This window comes from Budorcas taxicolor, chromosome 12 (genome assembly GCF_023091745.1).
Source record: "Budorcas taxicolor isolate Tak-1 chromosome 12, Takin1.1, whole genome shotgun sequence".
NCBI classification, from domain to species: domain Eukaryota; kingdom Metazoa; phylum Chordata; class Mammalia; order Artiodactyla; family Bovidae; genus Budorcas; species Budorcas taxicolor.
This window is the reverse complement of record NC_068921.1, coordinates 45,593,832-45,606,111: the sequence shown is the minus strand read 5'-3', so window position 1 is coordinate 45,606,111 and position 12,280 is coordinate 45,593,832.

The window sequence follows — 12,280 nt, the reverse complement described above, 5'->3', positions numbered from 1 at the left end:
TTCAGTTCAAACTCTTACACGTGTAGTTAGATTGGTAGTTACATTGCACATGTAGATGCTTAAAAAGCTGCTATTACAAGCAGTTTAGTCAATTTTGTTACATTCTTTTCTGGATAACAGACATAACAATGTACTGGGACTAATGCATTTTATCAGTTTAATCAACTTTGGATAACATGGTACCAATGCTTTGCCTTTAAACAAGAATATATGGCAATTGATCAGAAAGAATATGCTTTCGGTGTGACTTTGAAAAACTCTGCCATCCCTGCTGCAGTTGTGTTGCTGCAATGGATGACTTTCACAACAGGAAATCAGGCCAATTTAAAGTCCAGGCACAGAGCAATTTGAGAACCACCAGCTTTATGCAGTAATATAATTATTCCCTCTGAGGCTCTTAATTGTATTCATCACACCATGATTTCTGCACAAATTAAGCATGCATTTACTGCTATATATAACTTCCTTTGCAGTTAACATTCTGGAAACAAATTTCAAGGAGATAGAATTTTGGACTTATTCATCCCCTGAAATCACAAGTTCCAAATGTTCCGTATACTGTAAGGTCACATTTTCTACCTTCTGGCCACTGAATAAATGTGATACCAAACTGTTTAAGGGAGAAGAAATATCTGAAACTGGATCTTTTTATTTTTATGTTTCACTACCCTGAAAATGTGTAAGACTTTAAATCCTAAATAGTTCTTATGTGCGTTAATATATTGTTTTCTAGAAGGCATTCTTAGCAAAATATAAGTTATATACAAACTCAGAATCAGAAACTGAATGTGTTCAGTATGAGGTTTTAATTATCTGTAAAATAGATTGCATATTTAGGACAAAAATAAAATAATCAAAAATGACCCAAGACATAGACAATTTAAGATACATAGACAATTTAAAAATAAATAGTGTATTTTAAAGTAAACTTATTTTCATATGTGTTTCTAAAAAATTTAAGCTTCTTTTTCATTATTTCCTTTAGAAAATTGGAGTTAAAAAGCATTGGGTTTCTATAGTAGTTGCTGCTTATGGCTTATATTACTCTACTTTCCCTAACCCTGCTTTATGGTTATATTATAAACATTCAAAAAACTAAGATCATGGCATCCAATCTAATCACTGTAATCAAATAGAAGAGGAATAAATGGAAGCAGTGACAGATTTTCTTTTATTTGGCTCCAAAATCACTGAGGACTGTGACTGTAGCCATGAAATTTAAAGACAATTGCTCTTTGGAAGGAAAACTATGACAAACTTAGACAGCACGTTAAAAAGCAAAGATATCACTTTTCTGGCAAAGGTCTGTATGGTCAAAGCTATGTTTTTTTCTAATAGTCATGTATGGACGTGATAGTGGGACCATAAAGAAGGCAGAGCACTGAAGAAGACTCTTGAGATTCCCTTGGATAGCAAGGAGATCAAACCAGTCAATCCTAAAGGAAGTCAGCCCTGAATATTCATTGGAAGGACTTATGCTAAAACTGAAGCTCCAAAACTTGGTCACCTGATGAGAAGTGCTGACTCTGATGATGTGAAAGATTGAAGGTGAAAGGAGAATGCGGCGGCATAGGAAGAGATGGTTAGATAGCATCACTCACTCAAGGTACATGAATTTGAGCAAATTGCTACAAATAGTGAAAGACAGGGGAGCCCCGCATGTTGCAGTCCATAGGGTCACAAAGAGCTGGACACAACTTAGCAACTGAACAACAACAATATTATAAACATCACTTTCTAATATTTTATATAGTTTAGTTATTTTCTCTATTTTTTTCCAGATTGTAAGCTCCGCAAGGGCAGGAATTTCTCTCCTTCTCTCTCTCATCTACGTATCTAATCTCACTGCTGTTGTTTTTGCAAAGTGAAATGCTAAGTATCCAGTTTCTGTGTCATTCCCCACTCAGATAGGTTGTAAACTCCTTGAAGAGAGAAGCTTCAGGGAGGCCACGGAGTGATTTGTCTTCTCTCAACCATTCATTCAAAACCCTTTGTTGAGCAGCAACCCTGGGCCAGACAACAAACTAGAAGACATCTATGGCTTTTATACGCACAAACTGCAAGTGGTTCAAAGCATGGGTTATGCCCTGTTTTAGTTGAATAGCATAAAATTATATAGAATCTGCAATATTCAGTATTTCATTTGTGAAAGCAGATTAATTACAACTCTTTTTAAATTGTTGGAAATCACATCCCTTGCACACTGTGGAGGGAAATACAAAATGGTAACAACACTATGGAAAACACTATGGAGATTCTTCAGAAAATCTAAAATGGAACTAAAATATTATCCACTAATTCCACCTCTGGGTGTGGATCCAAGAGATCCAAAATCAGAATCTTAAAAAAAATTAGCACTCTCATTTTTTACAGCACTCTTCACAGTAGTTAAGAAATGGAAATAATATAAATGTTCACTGACAGACGGTTAAAGAAAATGTAATATATGCATGTAAGAGAATACTGTTCAGCCTTAATAAAAATGAAATTCTGCAATTTGTCAATAATATGGGTGGGCATTGAGGGTACTCTACTGATATAAACCAAAGGCAGACACTACATAATTTCACTTATATGAGATATCTAAAATAGCCAAATTCATAAAATAGAAGATTAAAATGGAGTTTACCAGAGGCTGGAGAGTTATTAATCAATAGGCATAAGGTTTTGGTTAAAGTCAAGAAATCTGTGGTACAGCATTGTATCTGTAGTCAATAATAATATACTCTTAAAATTTTTAAGAGTATTTAACATAGGTTAAATGTTTTACCACAATAAAAGTAAATAAAATTCCAATGTTTACTTTACATTTTTCTGAATTGATAAATATTTTTAGAAGCAAAAAATCTTAAGATATAATACAATACTGAATGTATACTACTGTAAGCATAGGTCTGTCAGAAGGTAAGTGCTTAAAAATTGGCAACTATTACTTCAGAAGGATTTTTGTCTCCTATATTTTTGACCTAACACCTTAAACAAACTAGGAATATAATAGATATTTTTGAATGATTAATTCATTTCTTTTCAGCCACTATCATTTATTCAGTTATTCTTAAATGCAAGATATTTTAACTTTAATTACAGCTCTGAGGGCAGCTATGAAAAATGGTGTTTGTCAGTGGGGTGGCCTGAGCCACTGAGACAGGAGATGACCCTGAGAAGCAGGGGAATGGACAATGTGATGAGCTGAGATTTCTTCTATGTGCATCTAATTACAAACCAGTGAAAGATGTTTAAGAATTTTGCAAGATAGAAAATATCTCTAGGTATTTTCTAGGAGTAAAAGAAATAGATTAGAGGAAATTTGATGATGAATAAAACAAATTTTCTCATTAATACAGGTGTGAAATTGTGATAGATTATATAAGATTATTTAGAAAGTAAATGTAGAAAAATAGGCAAGAGTAAGACTCAAAAGTACTGGGTAATGGGGTGGAAGGGCTTGTACCTAGAATGCAGATGAAATAGAAAAAGTAACCAATTATAAAATACAAACACGTGGTCTTCCCTGGTGGTTCAGCGATTAAGAATCTACTTCGCAATGCAGCGGATACCAGTTCAATTTCTGGTCTGAAAAGTTCCCACATGCTGCAGGGCAACTAAGCCCACGCGCCACAGTTACTGAAGCCCTGGTTCCTAGAGCCTGTGTTCCAAGAGAGAAACCACCACAATAAGCCCACACACCACAACTAGAGAGTAACTCCTGCTGTCTGCAACTAGAGAAAGCCTGTGTGCAGCAGCATAGATTCAGTGCAGCCAAAAATAAAAATAAATTGAAAAAATAAAAATTAAAAAAAGCAAATATCTGTCATTCACTAAGGAATGGAATATAAAATGAGGAATAAATATCCTCTGGACACATATCAAACATATTTTGGGCAAAAAAATAATGGTACATAATTATTGGACAGTATGTAAATTCCCCCTTCCTATTTCCTTGTTTAAATCTATTGTTTTCTTCCACTTGTAAATTTGATCTTCTCAGTGACCCATAGATTTAAAACTTAGAGCTAAAAAGTATTAGATATTTGCTCTATTGTTTTCTTATAAAAATGAATTTTTAAATTTAATTAATATTTATATTAATTTATAGAGAATACCTATGCTGGGTTGGAAGAGTCAGGAAGTGCAAAATGTGAAAGCAACTTCCAAACAACAAATGGTAGAAATTAAATCTTCTCATTTATAAAATGACATTTCTACATAAGTGATTAGAAACTGAAGATTAGAATAATTGATTCCTTGTATATGCATTTAATTGCAGTATCTGCTCATATTATGGAGCGAACATCAGACTGGCATTTTGTAAAATCTTTCATTTGCAGATTGTAAGCTTTTAAATTCTGTGTTCCCATCTGTCAACTTCAAGTCCATCCAGTCTATATCCTTTTTAAGTGGTGTTAACACAACTTCATTACACAGTGATATATATTATACAAATGTTAATTATGTATTTGACCTTGTTAATAACATGGCAATGTTACAATTTTGTTTTGCTTTTAAAAACTATAGATAAGACAAATCATGTAAAAGAATATAGAAAAGAATTATTAATGCAATTAGATCTAATACATAAGCATAAAATGTCCCTAACATGTTATTAATTTATTCAACTTATTTTTTAGGAAAAAGCAATAACATTCATGATGCATTGTTATTTTTTAATTTCATGTATTATCATTCTTATGTGCTAATTAAGGAATAAACTAATATAATAACATGACATTATTGCAAGGTACATCAAGAATAATTTTGTGTTTTACTAAGACTCAACCTCACATATATTCCATTTAAGTGAGAAATGATAGCAAGCATAATTCTCTGAAATTGATTATTATCAGAGTTTTGTCTTTTAATATTCAAAGTTTAACAGCCAATAAATTCTGCATACCTCTAGATTTATGCTGTCTACGTGTCACTATAATAATTGACATATGATAAAGCAGAAAGAATCAAAGAGAGAGGGAGGGAGAGAAAGAGAAGAAAAGAGAACTAGGAAATGGTAGGTAGCAATAATCTCGGTTACAAAAAAGTATTAACTATATTAGATTCATTGGCATTTCAGTGTCATCTTTTTCCAGTAAAATCATATTTTTAGGAAATCAAATCTTCATAGAATGGTGAAATTCAGGGCTACTAAAATTGCTAAGCTCCAGTCTTCTTGAGACCAAAAAGATAAAGAGCAAACAAACAAAAGGATATAAAGGAACACGTTGTCTGCAACAGGAGAAACAGAATCAATGCAAAACAAAACAGCATTCTATGAGAATATCAAAAGAGAAGAAATTACTGGCAAAGCACAAACTGCATACAAGAAGCATTTATTGTCATGAATATTCATACTACCGTATGCAAGGAAAGTTGAGTGAATTTCTTGAAGCTAGTGATATAGTAACAGAATGGGTCCTGAGAAGAAAACCTTAAGCAAGATCTAGAATTGCACTGAGGAAAGAGAATGATTAGGGAAGCTAGGATATATTTTTGCCTGGTGACACATATGTTCGTTCTGTGGTTAGTCACTCAGTCGTGTCTGACTCTGTGGCCCCATGGACTGCAGCCCACCAGGCTCCTCTGTCCAAGGGCATTCTCCAGAATACTGGAGTGGGTTGCCATGCCCTCCTCCAAGGGATCTTCCCGACCCAGTGATCGACCCCAGGTTTCCTGCATTGCAGACGGCTTATTTACCATCTGACTATGTGGCGCCTTCTAATAATGGGACAGTTCTTGTGCTTTGGCTTATTCCTGGTTCAATGGAGAAGAAGTTCATTTTGTGAGTGACAATTGAAGCCCCAGGTAAGTTGGTATCTCCTGTGTTACTCATACAATTAGTGCCAGAACTTAGGCTGGAAACTATCCGTAGCAAATTTTTAAACAAGTAATTCACAACATCTTCTTTCTGCTTGAATGCTGCTATATATTTCAGTAGGCAGGCAGTAAAATTTTAAATAAAGAAATCCAAATAAAAGGATTCTAAAGAATATCTATATAAACAATTGCTATTTTAATCTAGACTTTTATATTGTGACAATTTATTGGAAATTTGATTTCCTGTTTTTATGTATTATGCAGAAAAAACACACCAGCTTCCTTTTATTTTTTATGATTTTTAGATTTTTTGTGATCTGAAGAGATGCTTTTGTACTTTGAAATAAGAGTTGCCTTTATTTCTAATTCATATTAGTTTCTAAAATTACTGAATGACCTATGGCTGTTTATGAAAGTCATAAAAGTTAAATGTTGTGACTTTGAGAATAGTTGTAAAAGTGCATAAACTATAACTTTCTTCACTTTTCATTATATACCTTTAAAAATAATGTCATTTTATCTCAGGAGTTTTATAATTTACAGAGATAAGTTTTAATTAATTATAGAATAAAGGCATGAATCATGAACTTAAAGATTATTCATTCAAGAAAGAGAAAGCTTTCATATGAGCACTATATTAGGAGCTGAGAATAGAGTCATAAATAAAGTGCTGACTCTGCCTTTGGGGATATCAAATCACCTTAATAGCTAAACACAACACAATATACTTCTGCCTTCACTAACTTGAGTGAAACGCGTGTCTTAAAAGGTTGGTGAAAGCTCTCTTTCACAGCAGAGAGAAAGATTCTGTGTGTATATAGGGTAGAAGTTTAAACCCTTTAAAAGAATATAGTAAACCCATAAAGATGATGCATTACAAACACCCTTTGATGTCAGATATAGAAATCACAGTAGAGGCATAACAGTGCAGATGTGAGAGTTGAAGTACCAAAGTGCTATTAATTAAAATATGTGTGTGTGTGTGTAGTACAGCATTTTACGTATATTCCCTGAATTTTAGATTTTGTATGTTAAAGGTGTGTAACTTTACTTTTTTCTTTTCAGCTTTTACTGGACACTTGAATCTCTACATTGAATGCCTAAGAGTTGGATGTTACTTAATGCTGACAAAGTGCAGTTACTCTGGAAACTTTATTTTAAAAGGGTTTCCCACATGGCACAGTGGTAAAGAATCCACCTGCTAATGCAGGAGACACAGGAGATGCAGGAGACATGGGTTCAATTCCTGGCTTGGGAAGATACCCTTGAGTGGGAAATGGCCACCCAAGCCAGTATTGTTGCCTGGAAAATTCCACATACAGAGGAGCTTGGGGGGATACAGTTCAGGGGGATGCAAAGAGTCAGTCACGCTTTTATTCCTATTTGATACTCAATTTTATTGACTGGGTCAAGAACTGGAGACTATTCTTCAGATTAAATAGGGTTGCTCTGAGACTCTTTTAACACAATTATTTGCCTTGTCCCCAAAATGTAAACAAACAACAACAGCAACAACAAAGAAGTTGTTAGTATTGGATTGGGGAAAAGAAGGAAAGAAAAGAACTAAACAGTGAAGAGAAAACAAAGGGATGGGTGAGAGAATATTACCAAAAAAAAAAAAAAAGAGGGGAGATTGAGTTAAAACTTTCATGGCAATTTGGTTTTGAGTAAGCTTCAATAAGATCATGATTTAGTACAATGATTAAGAAGTATGAACTTTAAAAGAAAAGGAGATTAATGTACACAGAGGTTGCTGTAGGCACATGTTTCACTGCAACATAAACTTGCAATAAATAAAAAATAAGAAGTGTGTGTATATATATGTATGTGTGTTAAAGATTTTAACAGAAATTTAAAGATTTTTCAAAATGTCATTGAGATTTCTCAAAATGACAATACGAAGGAGAAGCTTCCTTGTTTTGTTATTTCCATTTAAAATAAATTAATTAGATTTACTACTCTTAGAGATTTGGTAACTTTTGAGTGAGTAAGAAATTTCAAGGATAGAGACATTTCCTGAAAGACTGAATTGATTTAACAAAAAATTTTAGGAATACTGAATAAATTTTTATCAATAATTCTAAAGAAATTCAAATTATTAAGGTTTATGTTAAAATGATTTAGGATTAACAGGGCATTAAGCAACTACATGTAATATTATATTTCTAATAGGGAAATTTGGCTATGACACATAGGTCAGTTACCATCTTTTATTCAAAGAAATTTTAATGATAGGGAAAAATATTTTTAAATCTGTATGATCAATAGAGGCAAAATATAAACTATTTGTAGTATAACAATATTTCTATACATAGTGTGAAAGATACAGACCAATATAATAACAAGGTTGTGTGTGAATGATAGTGATGTGCGCAATGAATAATTTAATTTTTTAAATTTATACTCTTCCAAATTTTTAAGAGTTCCTGTATTTTACAAATCCAATATTCCAAACTGAATGCTCATTAAATGCCTAGCTTGTGCCAGCAACTTCAGTTATAAAGGTGAACAGGAGCTACTTATATTTGGTAAGAAAATATACTATTAATAAATATGATAACAATTTTCTTTCAATGTAACTAAAATCTAGTTTATATTTCAGAAGTGTACGTATGTGTCAAAATTATGTGGGGTTTTTTTTGCAATAATTTATCTGCATCCACTTAACAGTGACATATTCTAGTGCTTTTTATAAGGAATGATTAGTAGAGAGTAGAAAGAATGTGTTCCCACTTGCAGAAGTTTTCAAATGCAGAAGCTGCATTTTTATTGCTGTGAAATAACAGAATAATCCTCAAAATATATATAAATTTTGTATTACAGAAAGCAGAGGTGAAATAAGTGTTTTAAGAGTTTTTTTGCTCTGTTTTGTTGTTATTTGCTTACTTCTAAGAACCTACAATAGATCTTTAGGAAAAGCTGAGAGTTAGCAATTTTAATACTCCATTTTCATTACTTTGATAAGTTCAATTTTATTGTTTTATTCTAATAGAGGAGTGTCCCTTTAAATAAGCCTTCTTTTGAGAGACACAATTTAATTGTGCACAATAATCTGAACCCAACAAAGCACATTATGCTTTTACCATACTTGCCTCATTAGATTCAGCACTCAAAAGACATCAATGACTTGGCTGAACTAACAAAATATGCATTTTTCCTTTTGCTGATGTGCTGCCTAAGACAGGAAATACTTCTTTAGGTTTTTTTTTTTTTTTCCATTCCTTTAAAGCATTTCAACTTTCATTTCTGTAAGTGTTATCACATTCAACGACTTCAACACACTCTCCATTTCACTAGCAATCTGTTAGTGATCTGCTCCTTTCATCTCTCCACAGATTTGTCCTAATGAAATCATTATGACTGAACTGTTGTTTTTCATCTGCTTTTATTCCATCTCTCTATGATAATAATTATCTCATTTTATTTTCAGAAACACTGACACACAGCCACAGTTTTGGAGTCATTATTTTTATGTTTCTTAAAAGAAAAGTAATTGATTCTCTAAATATTTTTGTTTTGTATATTTATTTAAGGTGAATACAAGACAGTAACTGCATTTAATCTGAAAGGTAGTAGAATAGTGTGGTTAGTAGATGCCTCTGCATTCATAACAAATGGTTCAAATCTCTCTGCTATTTAGAACTATGTTGTCTTAAACATGCAGCTTAATTCATTAGTTTTCAGCTAATTCATAGGTTTCCTGTGTGTATTAAATGAGACAATGTACAGAGAATAATTAGCTCAATCCCCAAAACATAGATGTCAAGCTAAATACTTTATAAGAATAGACCTGCTCCTATGACTCAAGGCCATTATCATAAATGCATTCATTTAAGTCATGCTCTAATACTGAGGTACACTTATGCATTTTTACATGTCTTTACCTGTCAATATCAACTTATATTTTTTATCTCTTCTGCCACAATGTCTTTTAATCCAATACCATTGATTTTTAGCAAACTTAAAAACAATCACATTTACATAAAGTATACTTTAAATAAATTTAATCCTATGTTGAATATGAGCTTGAGGATCTGGTTTAAAGATGGCAACCCAGGGAATTCATAAACTCTGCCATGTAAATCTGTTTTTTTTTTAATTTTCATAACTATTCCAATTTTCTTTTGCCTTTTTTTAACTTCCCCCACCTTTTGTTTCACGCCCATCCATACCTACCTTATCCCATTCCTATTTTCCACATATTCACTGATAGGCTTTTTGTCAAAATGGATTAGTTTGCATTTATAGAATTTTATATACATGGAATTATACAGTATGCACCATTTATTTATCTCACTTCTTTTGTGTAGTTATTTTGAGATTCATTCATGTATGAGGATTTATCAATAGTTCGTTTAATGGCTAAATAGTATTCTTTTGTGAGATATAATCAAATTTGTTTATCCAGTTAAGATTTGAGTTGTTTCCAATTTTTGCCCATTGCAAAGTTGCTATAAACATCTGTGACCAGTCTGTTTAAACAAAATGCTTTCTTTTCTTTTGAGTAAAGAGAAATGGCTAGGAATGGAAAGGCTGAATTGTATGTCAGTTTTTAAGAAGCTATCCAACTGTTCCACAGTGATTATATAACTTTGCATTCCCACTAGTCATGCATGAGAGTAATTTCTGTAGAATTGATACTATATTTTTTTCTCTTAAATGTTTAGTAGAATTTACTGGTGTAAATTTCTGTTCCTAAATATTTCCCTGACATTCACGTGGGAAGGATTTTAACTACATATCAAATCCTTTAATAGTTAAAGGACCATTCAGGCAACATATTTTTTCTTGAATGAGCTTTGGCAGTGTGTGTTTTTCAAAGATTTGTCCTTTTCATTTAGGTTCATAGAGTTGTAGATGATATTTTTTTATTACCCTTTTAATACGTGGGTCAGCTCTCTCATTTCTTATATTGGTAATCTGTGGCTTTTCTCTTATTTTGAAGGTCAATCTGATGAAAGGCTTATCAATTTAATTGACCTTCTAAAATAACAAGATTTGATTTCATTACTTTTTCTTCTTTTTCTGTTTTTAATTTTTGTTCTAAGCTTTATTTTTGTCAGCTTATATTAGATATGTTTTGCTTATTTTAAATTATTGTTTCTTATAATGGAATCAGATTACTGAAATGAGATATTTTCTTTCCTAATACAAGCAGTTAGTACTCTAAATTTGCTCATAGGTACTATTTTAGCAATATCATTTTACCACATTAATTTTGATATTTTTAAAAAATTTCATTCAGTTGTATGAAAATGCATTCATTTTGAAAATACTGTTTAATTTCTTTTTGATTTCTTTTTAAAATGTCTTCATCTACGAACATATCATTTATAAGTATTTTGGTTGTTTTTAATGCTCACATATTTAGAGATTTTCCAATATTTCTCTCCACTGTCTCCCTGCTTCCTCTGTTCTATTTTCATGTACATTGGTTACAATGAATATCTGCTGTCATCCTTATCTTTGTCCCTCTTTATGTAACATATTACTTGTTCTCTGGTTGCCCTTAATTTTTTTTTCCCACTAGTTTAAGGCAATTTTATTATGATGTATATTTATTCTCTTTAATGTTTCTTGTATTTGAAGTTGGTTGAGCTTCTTGTATCTGTATATGCTTTATTTTATTTACTGATTATTTGCAAGTTGGAAGATTTAGACATTATTTTTTTTTCAAATATTTCTATGTTCTTTTTCTCCCTTCTTTTTCGTATTAAAAGTTATTTTTACAGTAGATTGCTTAAAGTGGTTCCACATTCAGTTCAGTTCAGTTCAGTTCAGCTTAGTCACTCAGTCATGTCTGACTCTTTGAGACACCATGCACCTCCCTATCCATCACCAAATCCTGGACTTTACCCAAACCCATGGCTATTGAGTTGGTGATGCTATCCAACCATTTCATCCTCTGTTGTCCCCTTCTCCTCCTGCCTTCAATCTTTTCCAACATCAGGGACTTTTCAAATCAGTCAGCTCTTCACATCAGGTGATTCCACATTCACTGATATTTTTTTTATTAGTTTTAATTTTTTTCTGTGTTTTGCTTTGGATAATTTCTACTGCTCTGTACTCAAGTTCACTACCATTTGTCTTGTCGTGTCTAATCTGTCTTTAGTGTTCTCAATTGTACTTTTCAATTCAGACGTCACAGTTTTCCTCTCTAGAAGTTTGATCTGTATCTTTTTAAATTTTTCATCTAAAGTTTTGAACATATGGAGTTCATAATGATTGTTTTAATGCCCTTGTCTGTTAGGTTTATCATCTGTGTCAGTTCTGAGTTGATTATGATGAACTGATTTGTTTCCTCAATAGAGTTTATAGTTTCCTACTTCCTTGTGTTCCTGGTAATATTTGATTGGAAACCACATGTTGTAAATTTCAGCTTCTAATGTGATGGATCTTTTTGTATGCCGAGTGTTTTGTGTTCCTACCTACAATGCTAATATACCTTAGCATTTTCCTGGGTCATAGTTAA